General features: G+C 34.7%; 1 long non-coding RNA gene across 1 annotated transcript; it reads right to left on the minus strand.

Annotated features, from left to right (window-relative positions):
* Positions 1 to 9364: 9364 nt before the first annotated feature.
* Positions 9365 to 10392, minus strand: LOC121412503. The gene is made up of 2 exons (XR_005969619.1): positions 10132 to 10392; positions 9365 to 9604 (listed from the first exon to the last, which is right to left on the minus strand). It is a non-coding gene; the product is annotated as an uncharacterized LOC121412503 (long non-coding RNA).
* Positions 10393 to 19221: the final 8829 nt, after the last annotated feature.

The following is a 19221-nucleotide window of genomic DNA, read 5'->3' on the forward strand; positions in this document are numbered from 1 at the left end:
CGGGAACCTTTGTCACATGTGAAAAGCTTCAGAATGTCCTCAGTTGAGTGAGGAATATCAATGTTAGAACAAGCCGATCTGATACCTTCCACAAGTAATTCAAAGTTCTCGCACTTGGAACATAGACAACTGACACTGGGAATCTCTGCTTGATAAAGAATGTGTTTCTGGGACTTGATGAAACGGAATACAAATGAGAAAGATATCTCACTTCCAAACTTGTCAATAAAAGACTCATGGAGAGCATTAGGGTCTTTTGTTATATTCAGCATGCCTGTTAGTTCACGCACATGCCAGAGCAGGTAGTGTTTAGGTTTATATTGCCTTTGCCCATCTACCGTGCCTACATACACTGTGTCTCGATGACCTGGCATAGTGTATGATATCCCAGGTGTCTGCATAAAACCAAGCAGTAATTCCTCTCTGTCAGGAGAAAGAATTTTTTGCGCCCTTTTTGCGATGGGCTACATTTTCTACGAAGTGACTCAAGAACAAAGTCCTTCTTATTTGGTGACAAATCTGTGGTGATGAGATTAGAGAGCAAATAGGCACGCTGATGGGAATCTTTGGGTAGATTACTGTATGTTTTCTTCATACACCTGTAGAGAGACTGCTTCGTGCTGAATGGCTTAGATGGTGGGGTAGATGGTTTGGTGGTGCATGCTGGCTCAGGAGTAGAAGCAGAGAATGTAGAGGATGTATTAGCTGTATTAGGAGCATGGATGGCAGTGGAAGCAGACAAGTTAGAACTGGAGGCAGATGAATCAGAAGTAGAAGCAGTTGGGTGAGAAGTGGGATCAGAAGTTGCAGACATGACTAGTTGAGATAGAAGACAAGGAAGCATTTCTTGCTTTCATTCTCTTACGACACTTGTCTTTCAGAAGAGCAGACTCATATTTTTCCTTGTTTTGTTTAAGTTTTTGTCTTTCTTGACGTTTTCTATTTCTGTCTTTTTCTTTTCGATCTTGAGCATCAAGGGAGTCACGCCACTTTCTGCATCTAATTGCATTTTTTGAACGCTCCGACATTCTTGGACACTTCAAGGACACTGAAAATCACAACCAAAAAACGATAGCTTTTTCGCAAAATAAATTCATGAGGATGGTAAATTAAATAAGTGTTAAGTTCTTTGTACACATCCAGAATTTTTTTTCTTTTTTCACTGTTTATTTTTAGGATGTTACAAACTGAGAAACAAAAATTGAGAAACAAAAATTGATTTCAGGTATTATGAAACATTATTTTTATCATTTTTATCATTATTGTTTACCCTATTATTATTATTATCATTCACAAATTCAGATGTAAAACAGTGCACCCTCATATTGAATTGTAAAACAAGCAGACAATATTGCAGTCAAGTATCATTTTAACTTTCCACAAGACACTTGATAGATTTGTGCATAGGCTATAGCCCATGCACTGAGTTGTCAAAGTGCACAGAGTTTCCCCAATCCAAAAACATGAGCATCTTATGAAGTAGATTATCATTTTCTTCAGCTATATTTTGGGCAAATTTTGTATTCCACATGCATTTCTGAGTTTTAAACTTCTTACTATTCATTTAGAAAATGCTTAAAGCAATACATGTTAGTTTTCTACAGTAAAACAGGACACTTCCTTGGCCAGTAAAACACAAGTACTGGAAAGGTGAAAGCAAGAGGAAGGTCCCAAGCCATGTGCTTTACATATTGAAAGTGTACATCACTTCTGACCAATCAGATTGCAGGAAAATACCATACCTAAGTACTGTTTAATTGTGTGTAAGTTTGTGTATTGTGTGTGTCCAGAATCTGAACTGTAATATATGAGGTTATTGTACACTGAAAGCTGCAGAACAGAAGTGTAATCTGTGCTATCTCAATAGATTCCGTCCGACATGCCACTTTCATGTCGGACGGAAAAAGACGTTATCCTTATTTTTTCCTACTTAGGTGCAGGTAAATTTTAAAAACCATCATTCATTCTAAGACTACAATCAATTCATTGATACTTGGCTGGGAAAAATCTATAAAATTGTCAATGGTTTTTCTGAGGGAAAACTTCTTGGAAATGTTTTGCATGTCGGACGGAAAATTTTTAGTTACCTTTTCTAAAATTGCAGGAATCATTCATTTCTACATATACGATTCCAGTTAATGTATAAAAAGGATGATTGATATATATGTTAATATTTATAAACATGCAGTTTCAAAACAAAGATATTAAGTGTTACCTAAGACCATCTAATTTCAGAGAAAGAATTCCGTCCGACATGATTTCAAATTTGCATCACATTATGAAATTTACGAAAAATTCAAGAAAATGGTTAAAAATTGAATGGATACTTATACTCCATGAAAGAGGAAATATGAATCATCAATAAAAAATGAGAAAACATCGGATAAAAACAATTTTAAAAAATGAGCATGATGGTTACCAATTTTGAAAGGCCCAGAACAGAAGTGTAATCTGTGCTATCTCAATAGATTCCGTCCGACATGCCACTTTCATGTCGGACGGAAAAAGAAGTTATCCTTATTTTTTCCTACTTAGGTGCAGGTAAATTTTAAAAACCATAATTCATTCTAAGACTACAATCAATTCATTGATACTTGGCTGGGAAACATCTATAAAATTGTCAATGGTTTTTCTGAGGGAAAACTTCTTGGAAATGTTTTGCATGTCGGATGGAAAATTTTGAGTTACCTTTTCTAAAATTGCAGGAATCATTCATTTCTACATATATGATTCCAGTTAATGTATAAAAAGGATGATTGATATATATGTTAATATCTATAAACATTCAGTTTCAAAACAAAGATATTAAGTGTTACTTACATGTAGGACCATCTAATTTCAGAGAAAGAATTCCGTCCGACATGCTTTCAAATTTGCATCACATTATAAAATTTGCCAAAAATTCAAGAAAACGGTTAAAAATTGAATGGATACTTATACTTCATGAAAGAGGAGATATGAATCATCAATAAAAAATGAGAAAACATCGTTGAAAAACAATTTTCAAAAATAAGCATGATGGTTACCAATTTTGAAACAGGCCCAGAACAGAAGTGTAATCTGTGCTATCTCAATAGATTCCGTCCGACATGCCACTTTCATGTCGGACGGGAAAAAAATATCCTTATTTTTTCCTACTTAGGTGCAGGTAAATTTTAAAAATCATCATTCATTCTAAGACTACAATCAATTCATTGATACGTGGCTGGGGAAAATCTATAAAATTGTCAATGGTTTTTCTGAGGGAAAACTTCTTGGAAATTTTTTGCATGTCGGACGGAAAATTTTGAGTTACCTTTTCTAAAATTGCAGGAATCATTCATTTCTACATATATGATTCCAGTTAATGTATAAAAAGGATGATTGATATTTATGTTAATATTTATAAACATGCAGTTTCAAAACAAAGATTAAGTGTTACCTAGGACCATCTAATTTCAGAGAAAGAATTCCGTCCGCCATGCTTTCAAATTTGTATCACATTATAAAATTTGCAAAAAATTCAAGAAAACAGTCAAAAATTGAATGGATACTTATACTTCATGAAAGAGGATATATGAATCATCAATAAAAAATGAGAAAACATCGGATAAAAACAATTTTGAAAAATAAGCATGATGGTTACCAATTTGGAAAGGCCCAGAACAGAAGTGTAATCTGTGCTATCTCAATAGATTCCGTCCGACATGCAACTTTCATGTCGGACGGAAAAAGAAGTTATCCTTATTTTTTCCTACTTAGGTGCAGGTAAATTTAAAAATCATCATTCATTCTAAGACTACAATCAATTCCTTGATACTTGGCTGGGAAAAATCTATAAAATTGTCAATGGTTTTTCTGAGGGAAAACTTCTTGGAAATTTTTTGCATGTCGGACGGAAAATTTTGAGTTACCTTTTCTAAAATTGCAGGAATCATTCATTTCTACATATATGATTCCAGTTAATGTATAAAAAGGATGATTGATATATATGTTAATATCTATAAACATTCAGTTTCAAAACAAAGATATTAAGTGTTACCTACATGTAGGACCATCTAATTTTAGAGAAAGAATTCCGTCCGACATGCTTTCAAATTTGCATCACATTATAAAATTTGTGAAAAAGTCAAGAAAACGGTTAAAAATTGAATGGATACTTATACTTCATGAAAGAGATATGAATCATCAATAAAAAATGAGAAAACATCGTTGAAAAACAATTTTCAAAAATAAGCATGATGGTTACCAATTTTGAAACAGGCCCAGAACAGAAGTGTAATCTGTGCTATCTCAATAGATTCCGTCCGACATGCCACTTTCATGACGGACGGAAAAAAAAATATCCTTATTTTTTCCTACTTAGGTGCAGGTAAATTTTAAAAATCATCATTCATTCTAAGACTACAATCAATTCATTGATACGTGGCTGGGAAAAATCTATAAAATTGTCAATGGTTTTTCTGAGGGAAAACTTCTTGGAAATTTTTTGCATGTCGGACGGAAAATTTTTAGTTACCTTTTCTAAAATTGCAGGAATCATTCATTTCTACATATATGATTCCAGTTAATGTATAAAAAGGATGATTGATATATATGTTAATATTTATAAACATGCAGTTTCAAAACAAAGATTAAGTGTTACCTAGGACCATCTAATTTCAGAGAAAGAATTCCGTCCGACATGCTTTCAAATTTGCATCACATTATAAAATTTGCAAAAAATTCAAGAAAACAGTCAAAAATTGAATGGATACTTATACTTCATGAAAGAGGATATATGAATCATCAATAAAAAATGAGAAAACATCGGATAAAAACAATTTTGAAAAATAAGCATGATGGTTACCAATTTTGAAAGGCCCAGAACAGAAGTGTAATCTGTGCTATCTCAATAGATTCCGTCCGACATGCAACTTTCATGTCGGACGGAAAAAGAAGTTATCCTTATTTTTTCCTACTTAGGTGCAGGTAAATTTTAAAAACCATCATTCATTCTAAGACTACAATCAATTCATTGATACTTGGCTGGGAAAAATCTATAAAATTGTCAATGGTTTTTCTGAGGGAAAACTTCTTGGAAATGTTTTGCATGTCTGACGGAAAATTTTTAGTTACCGTTTCTAAAATTGCAGGAATCATTCATTTCTACATATATGATTCCAGTTAATGTATAAAAAGGATGATTGATATATATGTTAATATTTATAAACATGCAGCTTCAAAACAAAGATATTAAGTGTTACCTAGGACCATTTAATTTCAGAGAAAGGATTCCGTCCGACATGCTTTCAAATTTGCATCACGTTATAAAATTTGCGAAAAATTCAAGAAAACAGTCAAAAATTGAATGGATACTTATACTTCATGAAAGAGGATATATGAATCATCAATAAAAAATGAGAAAACATCGTTTAACAACAATTTTGAAAAATAAGCATGATGGTTACCAATTTTGAAACAGGCCCTGGTATAGAGCTGATCATCGTCACTCTCAGAATTAGGCAGACCGAAATTGCTGGCAGAGCTTCTGTCAGTATCCAAAACCTTGAAAACAATGATATCATAATTAAAGCTTAAAATACTGTTTGAAACTGTTCTCCAGGAGTAAACAAGTGATTAATAAGCCAGTTCGTAGTTCCTTTCTGCGCATGATCAAAAGATTCTATGCATGATCAGAAGGTCATTTGTACTAAAGTGACATGGTGCTTTAAAATCTAATGAGATAAGCACCAACTTTGATGTTTTGATTATTCATATATTCTTTTGAATTGTCGTTTTCATTTACATCCACAAAAAACAACAATGCTTCCACGAACGACTGGTATTTCACAGTTTGTCAAGTACATTGTGCAACATGCTAAGATATGCATTCAAAGTTGGAATGCAACAAATACCTTCATTAAGTGTTCATTGGTGTGCTATTCTAGTCACCTGGTCTATTCAATTTCTTCATCCTGCTATGTAAGGCAAGCTTACGTAATATCTTGCTTTGAAATCTGCCTATCATGATGAAAGAAATGAAAGGTCATTTGACCAAAATTGCCCATGAAGTAACTACGAACTGGTCTATACCTTCTCTTTCAAACATCAAACAGCTTATATAATGCAGGCTGTTCTATTTATCTCTTTGGCTCTCACGAGGATCAGATATGAATATAAGGGGATGCTATTTGCATGCCCAACAGTTTAATTTGTGCAAATAAAGCAATATGTTGACCAACAAAAATACAATTTGAATACCTGTCAACTGTAGTACATTGTAAGTGCACAGAAATCTATACACAAAAAAAAGTAAGTCCCCCCTTAATCAAATTGCTGTAACTGTTGAACGGAATTATTTTTAGATATTTGGTAAGTGGTTTTCTACATTCATTAGGCAACTCCTGGTGAAAAATTAGATTGATCGGTTGAGTCACGCATGAGTAATTAAAGATTGAATTAAAGTCACAATTAAAGTCGTTTTTCAGATTGTGAGGATACAAAGTTGGCCAAAAGCTATTATTAGGTGAATTTTATGGTGTTATTATGTTTTACCATCCATCATTTAGCCACTCCACATGCAATTTTGATATTGTACGTTCATGGTTGAGTCAGCACAACGTATAGCAATGGCAGCGAAAGCCAGAAAAACATGTACAAAAATGTAAAAATGACCGTGCGATTATAATTTTTGGCATGGTCAGGTCACCCCCCTCCCCTACTTTGAAAACCGCTCCGTTCCAAATCATCATATGGGTTTATTGTGGAGGTATCCTCTACAACTGGTTAGATCATGTTAAAATCTGAAAATGTTGGTGTCTCCCCCGATTATATGCCCCTCCCCCATTTGAAAATTCTGGATCCACCAATGATTTGTCCATAAATTAAACTGATCATGAGAAATTGTTGGCAAAGAATAAATTTATGCATTTTAAAGAGTATTCATCCCTAAGTTTTCGAATGTGCTCGCTCATCCATGAAAATGTTTAAAGTTAGGAAAGTGTGTGGTGATGATGGATGATAAAAACAGCAGCGATTAAAGTCACATTTGAAACCGAATATTTGCCCCCAATATTCATTTTATTACCCTTTAAAATGACTCTGTGACATTGTTGAAAATACCAATTTACCTCTTTGATGCGTGCTCACTCATCCATAAATAAACAAATAATTTCATTTCTGCACAGAATTCTGACCATAAGTTGATAAACATTGCTGCCAAATAACATTGCTAAAGACAACCTTGAAAAACAAGTTCCACCATATTGAATAAGGGGTTACTCATATTCATCAACATATGCACCCATAATGTACACAAGTCAATGAGAGAGGAAGTTAAATTTTAACAAATATGAAATAGGGGTTTGTTTCATAGACGGTTACAGGTGCGCACACCAAAATAACCATTCGATACAGCAGAGTGGGGCCAAGGCTTTAAACTTTCTTCTCATTTGTATGATTTTCTAATATTGTGTGCTCACTGACGCATTAAACATCGGGATTATCATAAAAATCAAATCAAATGAACTATGCAAGGAGGTTTGTGACAGATATCCAGTTACAAATTGCATGTTTTGAAATGACATAAAAAAGAGCTACCTAATCACATTCCACACGTTCATTCAAGCGTGAATGTTTAATTAAACGCCTTTAAATCATTGAAGCATGTTAATTGGTCATGAACATAACAAAAAAGTTGAGAACAGATAATTTTCAGTTACCAAAATGAAACAATACATGCCTACAATATTTGAAAATCGTATTTTTGTTTTCAATATGTTCATTGAACCGTGTAACAATGTATATTGTTGAAGGTAGTCTTCCCAAAAATAACTGTCATCATATTCTATCATTTTTATTGAAAGATATGTGTAAAAAAATCCATTTATAGTAAATTTTGACTTGTCTTTATTCAACCGTGAAATTCAGTCAAAAAAGTTGTATTGTCTTCTAGAAAATACCTTTTTCAAGCCTTCTGACTATGTTTCATGAAGAGAATGTGGAATTAGTTCCAATAAAATGGAATCAAAGTAATGATATTTGGCTTGTGACTTTTGAAAAGTGACATTTTTACCTTCTGACGTTGCTCACTGAAGCATGATGTCAAATATGTCCATAAGATTTACTCAGAGGATAGCTTATAAAATTACCAACACGCTCACATAAAAATATATTAAAATATCGCATTGAATCGGAAATTATTGATGATTGTTTAAGGGGGACTTATTTTTTGATGTGTAACCATGTATCAACTTATTTAATCAATTGATAATCAATCATTCTAGATTTAGTTCCAATATAAAGTACACCACGAGTATACCTTGCATATATTCACTCTTTAAGTAATACAATAACTGAAAATTGGTCAGATTTCATTTAACAGTGAAACAGCCCCATCCTATTGTTTTTCATTCAAGACACCTCCATGGCCATGTATTTAGTCATTTGCAATATTTTTATCAATCAATAATATACATTATGTGATCGATCTGTGCAGTCTGGTCGCTGTTCAATTCAAATGAACCTCTTCAAATCATAATTCTAGTACCCCCACATACCACGCAGGAGCAGAATCACTTACATTGTTGTTGGAAAACCTTGTTTTCTTCTTTGAGGAAGGTAATACCCCTGATGTAGAAGGACCTCTTGTTTCACAATCACCCATACTTGTCTGCTTGAAGGTAGAACACGTCTTTGGTTGGTTTGCTACCAAAATATGACATCAAAAGGAATTAGTACTTTGAAAGATATCAAAGACAAAATGCAAAAGGCTTCCCCAAGTGTGTAAAGGCATATTTGACAGCGCTAAAAACATCTGTCATGTTAACAGAGGAGAGTGGCCAGATACAAGCACATATTACAAAACCAGTTTCACAGTATGTTGTCAATTATGAACAGTCCAACAAATGTCAGGGCTCGAATTAATCCAAGGCCATCCAAGGCCATGGCCTTAGATGCCCTCAGAAATGGCCTTGATGCCCTTTCAAATATTTGTAGACTTAAGGCCAAAATAACTGCCCTTTTTTGATGTGGCCTTGGTGCCCTGCGGTAATCCAGTGCATGTGCCCCATTGAAAAGTGCATTTATTATTGATGCCCTTTTATTGGTGGCCTTGGATGTCCTACAAAGTGAAAACTGCCTGCCCTTTCCCTTAAGTGCCCTTTTAAAAAATGGCCTTGCCCCTTTAAATTCTTAATTCGAGCCCTGATATGTAATGTTCACATATGATGCACAGAAACTACAAGTTCTTGATAAGTAAATGCAGAGGCAGAAGTTAACAGAAAATGCAAGATTCATTTCCTAAATTTGATAAGAATTACCGATGACAAGTTTGAGAATTTCATGATATGTTTACCAAATATATACAATACATGGACATTATTGTTATCATTTTTTTTTGGGGGGGGGGGGGGGCTAAATATGAATTTTGTGCTTCAAATATTTGTTATTATAATTATCACACGAAACTGCTTGTATCATATGTATCACATAAATACTATGACCAAGATATGAAATTTGGAAAACTTAATGACTTTACTTAATTCTTACCATAGACTCTATTCTTGGTATAGAGCTGATCATCGTCACTCTCAGAATTAGGCAGATCGAAATCGCTGGCAGAGCTTCTGTCAGTATCCAAAACCTTCAAAACATTGATATCATAATTAAAGCTTAAAATGCTGTTTGAAACTGTTTTCCAGGAGTAAACACATGTGATACCTTGGGGATGCTGTTAGCATGCCCAAGAGTTTAATTTGTGCAAATAAAACATGTTGACCAACAAAAATACAATTTGAATACCTGTCATCTGTAGTAAGTGCACAGCAATCTACATGTATCAGCTTTTTTCATTAATTTATAATCAATAATTCTAGATTTAGTTCTAATATAAAGTAGACCATGAGTATACCTTGCATATATTCACTCTTTAAGTACAATAACTCAAAATTGGTCAGATTTCATTTTACAGTGAGACAGCCCCATTCTATTTTTGTTTTTAATTCAAAACACCTCCATGGCATGTATTTAGTCATTTACAATATTTTTATCAATCAATAATATACATTATGTGATCGATCTGTGCAGTCTGGTCGCTGTTCAATTCAAATGAACCTCTTCAAATCATAATTCTAGTACCCCCACATACCACGCAGGAGCAGAATCACTTACATTGTTGTTGGAAAACCTTGTTTTCTTCTTTGAGGAAGGTAATACCCCTGATGTAGAAGGACCTGCTGTTTCACAATCACCCATACTTGTCTGCTTGAAGGTAGAACACATCTTTGGTTGGTTTGCTACCAAAATATGACATCAAAAGGAATTAGTAGGTGGGTACTTTGAAAGATACAAAAAAGAACTAACACATCAATGATGTGGAGCTCATCTGGCATCTCGCAACAAAATTTAACACAATTTTAATTTCAGCCCAGTTGACACTGTAGTGAACTATATTGGTGACATAAATTGAGGATATAGAATTGAAATTGATGAAGAAATGACATAGAAGCATTTTTGGTGATCTATGAATAAGTTTATATAAAGCATATTAGCATAAATAATTTTCTAGTCACATTTTTTTACTCTGTAGAAACTTGGTGAACCTGTTGAATATGTCAGATGGAACAAAAATAATTAAAATCAATCAACAAATAAATAAGTAATTTTTGTGAGTTTTGAAAATATATGAATGAATTGGCATATTTTATGAGCTTCAAAATTCTATGTTGAAATTTTATAACACATCCTCAAGTTATCATATAAAGCAAACAAAACTGAAATTGATCAACAAATGAAGAAAAAACATTTTTTTGCGATTTATGAACAAATTTTGCTCAAATTCGCATCAATAATTTTCATGACAAAATTTTGAGCACATTTCGTGAACCTCATGCAGCTCTACCAAAGGGAAGAAAAATCAAAATGGGTCAACAAATAAAGATGCCTTTTTGTGAATTTTGAAAAATTCGCAAAAATTGGCAGATTTAATGAATTTAGAGCATTTTGAAATTGTGGACGCACGACAGATGCCACGCCATGGCATAAGCTCATTTGGCCCTTCGGGCCGGATGAGCAAAAAATGCAAAAGGCTCTCCCAAGTGTGCAAAGGCATCATTTGCCAGCATTACAAGTTAAAGGTTAAAGGTCAAGTTTACCCCAAAAGAACGTTGATTTGTATTAAAAAATCAAACATGAATAACTCTGAAAACTTCACCAAAAAATGCATGTATAATAACAAAATTTTCGCTTATTTTTCATAAGATGCTATAAAGAGTGTTATGCAAATGAGAGAATCGATGATGTCACCACTCACAATTTTTTTTTGTTTCAATTAATAGTTTTTTTAATTTCTACAAATTTGACAATTAGGATCTCCTTTCTTTAACTTAAAAATATTAAAATAATGCCATCCCATGTTAAGGGGGGAATGAAACCGTGTTTCATGTGACAATGATGAGAAAATCAAAATATTTCATATATCATATGATATGAATAAAATACAAAAAGAAATAGTGTGTGATGTCATTGGTCCCCTCATTTGAATACCGAACAGAATGTGCATATAACTGTTTTGTAAAATTAAACGAAACTTTCAAATGATATAACTTTCTTTTTTTACATACGATATTTAAGTGATTTTCAGTGTTATGCTTGTTTGAGTTTTTCTCTTTCCATTCAAATCAGCTTTTCATTGGGGTGGAATTGCCCTTTAGCATAGAACAATAGAAACATTTTGTAAAAACAGTTATAATGCACAATGTATTGAACATTCATTAGGTGGGCTGATGGTGTCACATCCCAACAATCCCTTTTCTTTTATGTTATTACATGAAATCATAAATTTCTAATTTTTTCATACATGTGTATAGATGTGTTTCCATTATGATGAAATAAGTTGCAGCAATAATGCACTCAATCAGTTGTCAATGCAATTGCTTTAGTTCTTGGTACAGAAACATTTTGAATAAACCTATTCATTTAATAACAAGCAAAAGAACGAGTGGGGAAATGACATAGTCAGCCCATCAAATGAATATTCATAAAGACATGCCAGGACTGTTTGACTGGAATAATGCAAATCTGTAAAATTCAATAACTTCATTATTATCCAACTTTTATCAAATTTTCAGCATTTTGCTTTTGTGAATTATACTCTATTGAAATAAAAATATCTCCAGCCTGGCCCATCCCTTTAAAGGTACTTTATAACAATTTTGCTATCTTACTTTCAGTACATATTTTATTTGTCTGCTCAAACTATGTCACATAGCAATTAAAGTTTGAAAATTTTTTTTGAATGGGTTTCCATGTTATGTAGTGGCTTTATATAATTCTTACCATGGACATCATTCTTGGTATTGAGCTGATCATTATCACTCTCAGAATTAGGCAGACCAAAATTGCTGGTGGAGCTTCTGTCAGTATGCAAATTTTAAAATAAGCATTAAAAATTACTGATCTTCCATGCTTTTTGACCATGTGTTCATTCAACCAAAAAATCATGCATACAATTCATACAAACTGTCAGCCAGTACCTGAAAAACATCTCGTGTGCCCTCATTTGGCAAAATGTTAAATCTGCCTGCTATGTGCATCATTAAAATCATTTTATATTCTATGATAATCTTAATTCTGGTTCAAAAATGATGAAGATTTGGTTTATAAAGGGGAACTAACTTGTTTTTTTAGATACATATCATCAGATGAAAAGAAACTATGCATAGGACATCAATTATGAACTAGAACAGTTTGACTGTGCTCAGTTGATAGGCCTCTGCACCCAGCACTAGGGAGTAAACATTAACTCATAGAATGTTCGGCACATCCCGATTAGACACTTGCGATCAATTGAATACTCAAATAATAGAGCTACCAAGTCTCCCGCATTGTGCGTGAGACTCATGCGTTCAGGGTCCATCTCACAATCTCACACATGGCACCCATTTTTCTCCCGACAGAAAAAACATAGAAAAAAGTAACATTCGCTAAGTTTTATTTCACAAATATCCGTAAAACCCATAGAAGAATAAAAGCGATAGAGCTCTATGAAGCTGCTTGCTATTGTTGATCTCGTACCATCTCATATCCAAGAACCCCAGGACGATAAAATCTAATTATTGGCTAAAAAAAGGCTATAAAAATTGAAAAATTTAGGTATAATTATCTTTTAACTCTACAAATAATGTTTAAAAGTACTAATTATAGGAAAAAAAAAATGCCTGCCCCCAAATACATATGAATAGACCCAAAACCAAACTGAAGAAAAAGACCACCAAATAAAGATGTTGTGGCCAAAACTGTGATTTGGGGTGGTTTTGGCGGCCATTTTGGATTTTGGCCCGGCACACTTTTTTCATGGACCCGAGACAAAAAATATTGTCATTTCATTTTGAGATACATTACAAGGAATAAAAAAAAACTGTTCCCATATTGAAATTACAAAAAAAGTATTTTTGACCTATGTATAGCCCACTCCTACTTTAATCAAATATCTATATGGAATATTTTTTACTTTTATAAGTGTCCAAGAACTTGTTTCCTGAGTGTAGAAGAGGGGCTTTTCACATAACTTATAAGTTTACCACAAACATATATGCATGCAAGAAGTGTCTCAATGAATTAACGAATTTTCTTTCGGTGAACTCAAATCCCACGGTTGAATTTTACAGGCAAAAAGTAACTGACATCTAGGTAAAACTTATACACCTTACCTTGGAATCACTTGTAACTGCTGGATTACGCTCTCCAGATTTGGCCTCCTGAATGGCTGAGTCAACACACATTTCTTGTAGGCAGAAAGGAGGGAACTCCATGATGTCTCCTGTTTCTCTTTGTATTTCACATCAGGCTTTGGATTCTCTTGTAGGATAGAACTCAATTTCCTTTTACCTGTTGCTTCCTTCAAGTTTTGCTCATACGGATGTTTCAGAGATGGGTTTATGATGGCAAACAGAGTCATGCCCAATGACCACACATCTGCCTTCATCAAGTCCTCCATTGTTGCCCCAACAGGGAGCATGTCACTATCTAGTCTTATTTCTGGAGCCATGAATGCTGGAGTACCTCGTCCAAGTCCTAAGGTGCGAGTCTGTAGAATGGTATTTGTGTGAAACATTTTGGAGCGAGACTCTCCAAAGTCACACAGTTTAATGAGGATTGGATCTGTTTTGTATATGGATTCAATTTCCTGCTTGTCATGGCTATGACAGTAGTGTTGGTTTGAAACCAAAATGTTGCCTGGTTTGAGGTCTCTGTGAGCTATGGTATTCTCATGAAGATATTTCAATCCCTCAGTCACTTTTTGTCCAACCAAAGGAAAGAAGTCAAAATAATCCACTGTATCAGTACGATCTAAAAGGTTTAAAAACTCTGACAGTGAAGATACAACATCCTTGGTTCCGAACACTTCAAAGTCAAATGCCATGTATTCCATCAGAATAGCACACTTCTCAGGGCATACTGCTTTTATGGTGATAAGATTGGGATGTGACAAGTGACTCATAATGTTCACTTCTTTCATGTAACATCTCCTATCATCTTCTTGTTCACTAAGTAGTCTTTTCATTACAATGTCTTGTTTTTGGTATGTCACCTTGGAAACTTCACCAAATTGGCCTCTGCCAATCACATGATGAGCATCTAACTCTTCCCATTTCACAACAGTAATGTTCTTGTCAAAAGCATAATGCTTTGACTTTGATGGTCCTGGTAGTTTGGGTAATTTGAAAGCCATTGTTGATAAAATCTGTTGGGTAAAAACAGAAAGCGATAAATAAAATATTTATATGTTTAAACTCTCTTTTCTATAGGGACTTGCCACACCGCACGATTCGGCATGACTTGCACCCACTGTCGGGTGCAGTGAAACTCCATCACCTTTTCTCTTTGATCATGAGTAGTGAACAACCGATGCATGGTTTGGTGTTTTTCATCACCATACTATGTACCTCCCCCCATAGCTGCCAATTGCAAGGCGCTTCAGCCCGCATATCCCCAATGGAAATGGGCGTGTACAGACAATGAGCTGGGCTAAGAGAGTGAAGCTTGGCAGTGGGAGTAGGCTTTTGTACTTTTTTTTTCAGAAATAAAAATATATATTTCTTTAGTTTTTTATATTTCCTTTGACTTTGTGGTGTGGATGTTTGAGTCCCAGAATCAATACTTTTAGGTGGATTGGGGCTTGAGGAAATTTTGTTCAAGCTACAAAAATGCTCAAAAAATTCATGGTGTAGCTGTGCCCCTTTCTATTCCTTGTTTTTCAATGGTTTATTTTCAGTGTTGGCATGTTTCAAACAGTGTCATTTAAAACATGTTATAGAACAAGTTTTAAAACACCTGGGGTTTTCACCAAAAAAAAAATTAAAAACATTTCATAGCATAGACTTGTGTGTTGTAAATTTGCATCCATGGATGTGATTTTAGATGAATTTTTTTATCTTTATACTTTTATTTCTTAAGTGATGCACCATATTATTTTCTTCTAACTTACTATTTAAAACTCTTTCTTAATGACAGTTAACACACCTCTCTATTTCTCCTCTTTTTCTTCCACCCTTATCCCCCTTTCTCTATTGCTATGTCATGTTCCTCCCTGTTCAATTGTGCACATAAATCCATATTAAGAATATCCTTATTTTAACAAAGTCACATATCCGTGTGTTGTGCTCATTTTCTGGACAGGGAAAGAAACACTATTCAAAATAAGCTCAAATACATGTAATTGTATTACTACTTTCTGAGAATCATTATGTTTTTGTTTTTTTAAGTATATAATATTCTGTTTAATGCTTGACTAAGAGAACATATACACAGGGACTTGGGGCAATCCCAACCCAGCCCAATTAATGCTCAAAAGCATGGCCCTAAGCAGGACTGCCCCCCCCCCCCGATAATTGTCAAAATTTTTGTTTGTTTTTTAACTTAAAGTTTTCACAATAAGCACTAAAAGAGTGTGCTAAAGTTCAAATTTCACATTAAAAAGTGTATAAGTACCTCAATGACAAGCTCGGCTTCTTCAATTGCTCCCTCATTTTTACAGTAGTTTCATTTATTTTTTAAGCATCTTTTCCCCCAGGCAAGGAAAAAATGTCTGTACGCGGCCACGCTCAAAAGAGCCCACTAAATTCCAGATTCATAGCAACTTTAGTGATTTATACACCCTTTCCTTCCATTATTTTTATTTAATTATCATCCAGTTACCCTTTTGTCTACTACGGTAATTGATAAGTTCATCATGGTTACCAACTAATTTTATTAGCTTTATGATAAGTTTGTCCAATTTTCAGTTCTACAAGGGCCAGTTGAGAAAAAGACAGACAAAAGAAAAGAAGTAGAAAAGGGTTGAAAAGTGGGATAAAGAAATGGAAAAGAAAAATACAAAAAAAGAAGAAAAGCAGAATTAAAGATTGAGAAACAGATACCACCCTCCTGCCCCCCCCAATAAAAAAAAGAAGAAAAGGGGGAAAGAGAGGGAAGGAAGAAAAAAAGATGTATGGGTGAGAAGAATAGAACAGAATCAAAGATAGAAAAACAAATCTAATGGAGCAAGAGGGGCCTTCAGGGTTCCCAGCTTTTGTAGAAAACGAAATTCCCTGATATTTCCCTGATGAAGTTTAAAATTTCCATGTAATTATTCAACCCATTCCAAATTTCGCATGTTTTCTAGTTGTTGGATGTACGGTATTTTCAGTATAAAAACGATAATGTAAAACTAATTAGTACCACCATAACCATTCATTCAAAGGATGTTGTTTTGATGAGCAACGAAATACAACAGTCTCACTGAATTTCGTTGCTTAGGACTTTTGGGCTCATCAAAATTCTATGATTTTTCCCTGATTTGAGGCAATTTCCCTGCCTGGAAAAAGGGAGAATAATTTCCCCTGATGGGCTTGGAACACCTCTCCCCTCAACCATCCCCCCCCCCCAAAAAAAAAACAGACAGCAAACAAAAAATAAGAGGGAATAGGACAGATACTGAATAAAGTCTTTAAAGATAGAGAACAGAACTTGTTGGAGGATCATCCCCCCCCCCTTCAAAGAGAAAGATTGAGAGGAAGAAAATGGAGGAAAAGGGGAAGGACAGAAATAGAAAGAACAGATCAAGGGGTAGGAGGGGCCTTGCCCCCCCAAAAAAAAGACAGAAAAGGAGAAACGAAAGGAGAGGGTAGAGGGGGATTTTTTTTCTTTAATTAAGTCCTTTCCTTTCTTTTCTTTATTGTCTTCTTCTTCCCCTCTCGCTCTCTTTTTTCGGGGGGGGGGGGTAGACATCTCTGCTCCTTGGAACAGTGAAAGTATGTTTCTGTCTTAACATTCTTTTTTCTTTTCTTCTTCCTTACCTTTTACACTTGCATCCCCCACCTTTTCCTTAATTTTCTTATCCTATTCTGTCTGGTCTCTTTTATTTATTGTTTTGGTGGGGAAGGAGCAAGTCCCTCCAACTCAGGCAACTAGGAAAACACTAGCAAAAAATATATATAATTTAAACAAATAATTATTCATTTGGGCCATTATTGGTATTTGTTCATTCACAAATATTTGTAATTTTGTGGCCCATATGTTTTCAAAATGCAAATTGAGTAGTCCTTTCACCATTTTCTAAATTGGATGAAATAATCATGGACATGATGACCAAGATGAATTTGGTGGTGATGTTGATAATGATGGACTTGGTGTTAATGATGCAGTGGTCATAATGGTGGTGATGGTGATAATGGTGATGATGATGAGGAAGTTGGCGGTTACAATATTAATGACGACATGACGGTGATGATGATGGAGGTAGTCATAATAGTGGTGATGAACATGTTGGAGATAATGGTGATGATGGTCATGATGATGGTGATGAGTGATGATCATCATCCCTCTCAAAGTCTCTATCACTCGTCGTATCTCGACATACTTCTCATCATCTACATCCTCATCCTCATCTCTATTCCCCCGGTCTATCCCTCTCATCACCTACATCTGTCTCATGTTCATTCTTCTTGTTCACTACTTATGATCAGAGAAAGGTGAAAAACTTCAACAAAATCGTGCATATACACCAAATTTTACATGAAGATATGGAGTTAGAGGAATACAAAAAAGTCAATCTTCTGCAGCAAAAGTGGTAATTTGGAGAGATATGATCACAAAATAAAGTCAACACAGCTAATATACACATGGGCCCGTGTATGGGAATCGCCAGCTGTCGTGATTAGTACACCTGTAGACCTGGATAACATTACACTGGTGGTAATTTTTAACCCAAAATGAATCAGACATTTGTCTATTAGATCTAAGTTAGGTCTATCTTTAGTATCAGAATTACGTGGATCCCTTAAGCAGAGTTCCAGTTGAAAAGCCTTTCCATGACCATGGCATTTTTTTCACAAAAAAAGGCCCAACGTTAGGGGGCATGGCCTAGCAAGCCTCCTTATTTTAATGTTAGTCCTAGATCTATGTAATAATGTAGATCCAATGTGAGTACTAGACTCTACTCTCGATCAAGAGTCTAACAGTTAGATATAGGCCATAGGCTACTGTCTTGACTTCTCACTAATAATAGATCTAGAGATAGAGTCTAACGTTAGATCCAACATATCCCACTATTGGACTTACGTTAAGGTCTAGACTGTAGACCTAGCCCTGACTAGATCTAGTCCCAACTTTTTAGGCATAAGTTAGAACATAGCCTAGCTCTAACATTAGATCTAACAGGTAGACCTAACTTCCCAGGACCAAAATCCAGTTGAAACCAATAAGAGCAAAACCAATTGAAACCAGTTCGCCAACTAGTTTCAATAGGGAAATCGAAACAGATTCCAATTGAAACCAGTTGCCAATTGGTTCCAGTTAAAACCAATTTGGAAACTGGAACGAGTTGGCAATTGGTTTCCATTGGTTCCAGCGGCAGTTGAAACCGATAAGCATTTTAAACACTTCTCTGAAACAAGTATGGTACTTGAAATAAAAAAGAATTGTATAGAATCGAGAATTTGTAATGATGATGAATCACATATTAATCTGTGCACACTGGCAGATACTGGTTTCAATTGGAACCAGTTGGGTAACTGGAAAATTTCCAATTGGAGATTATTTCCAGTTACCAAACTGGTTCCAGCTTCATTTCCAATTAGGTCTAGCTACCCAACTGGTTCCAGCTTCATTTCCGGTTAATCACGTTTCCAGTTCGACTTAGTCAGAGGTCATCTCCAGACTCCACTCTCCAGATACCCAATGGATTGGTTCCAGTTAGGCCTATCCAACTAGGTTCCAATT

Source organism: Lytechinus variegatus, chromosome 4 (assembly GCF_018143015.1).
Source record: "Lytechinus variegatus isolate NC3 chromosome 4, Lvar_3.0, whole genome shotgun sequence".
Taxonomy (NCBI): Eukaryota; Metazoa; Echinodermata; class Echinoidea; order Temnopleuroida; family Toxopneustidae; genus Lytechinus; species Lytechinus variegatus.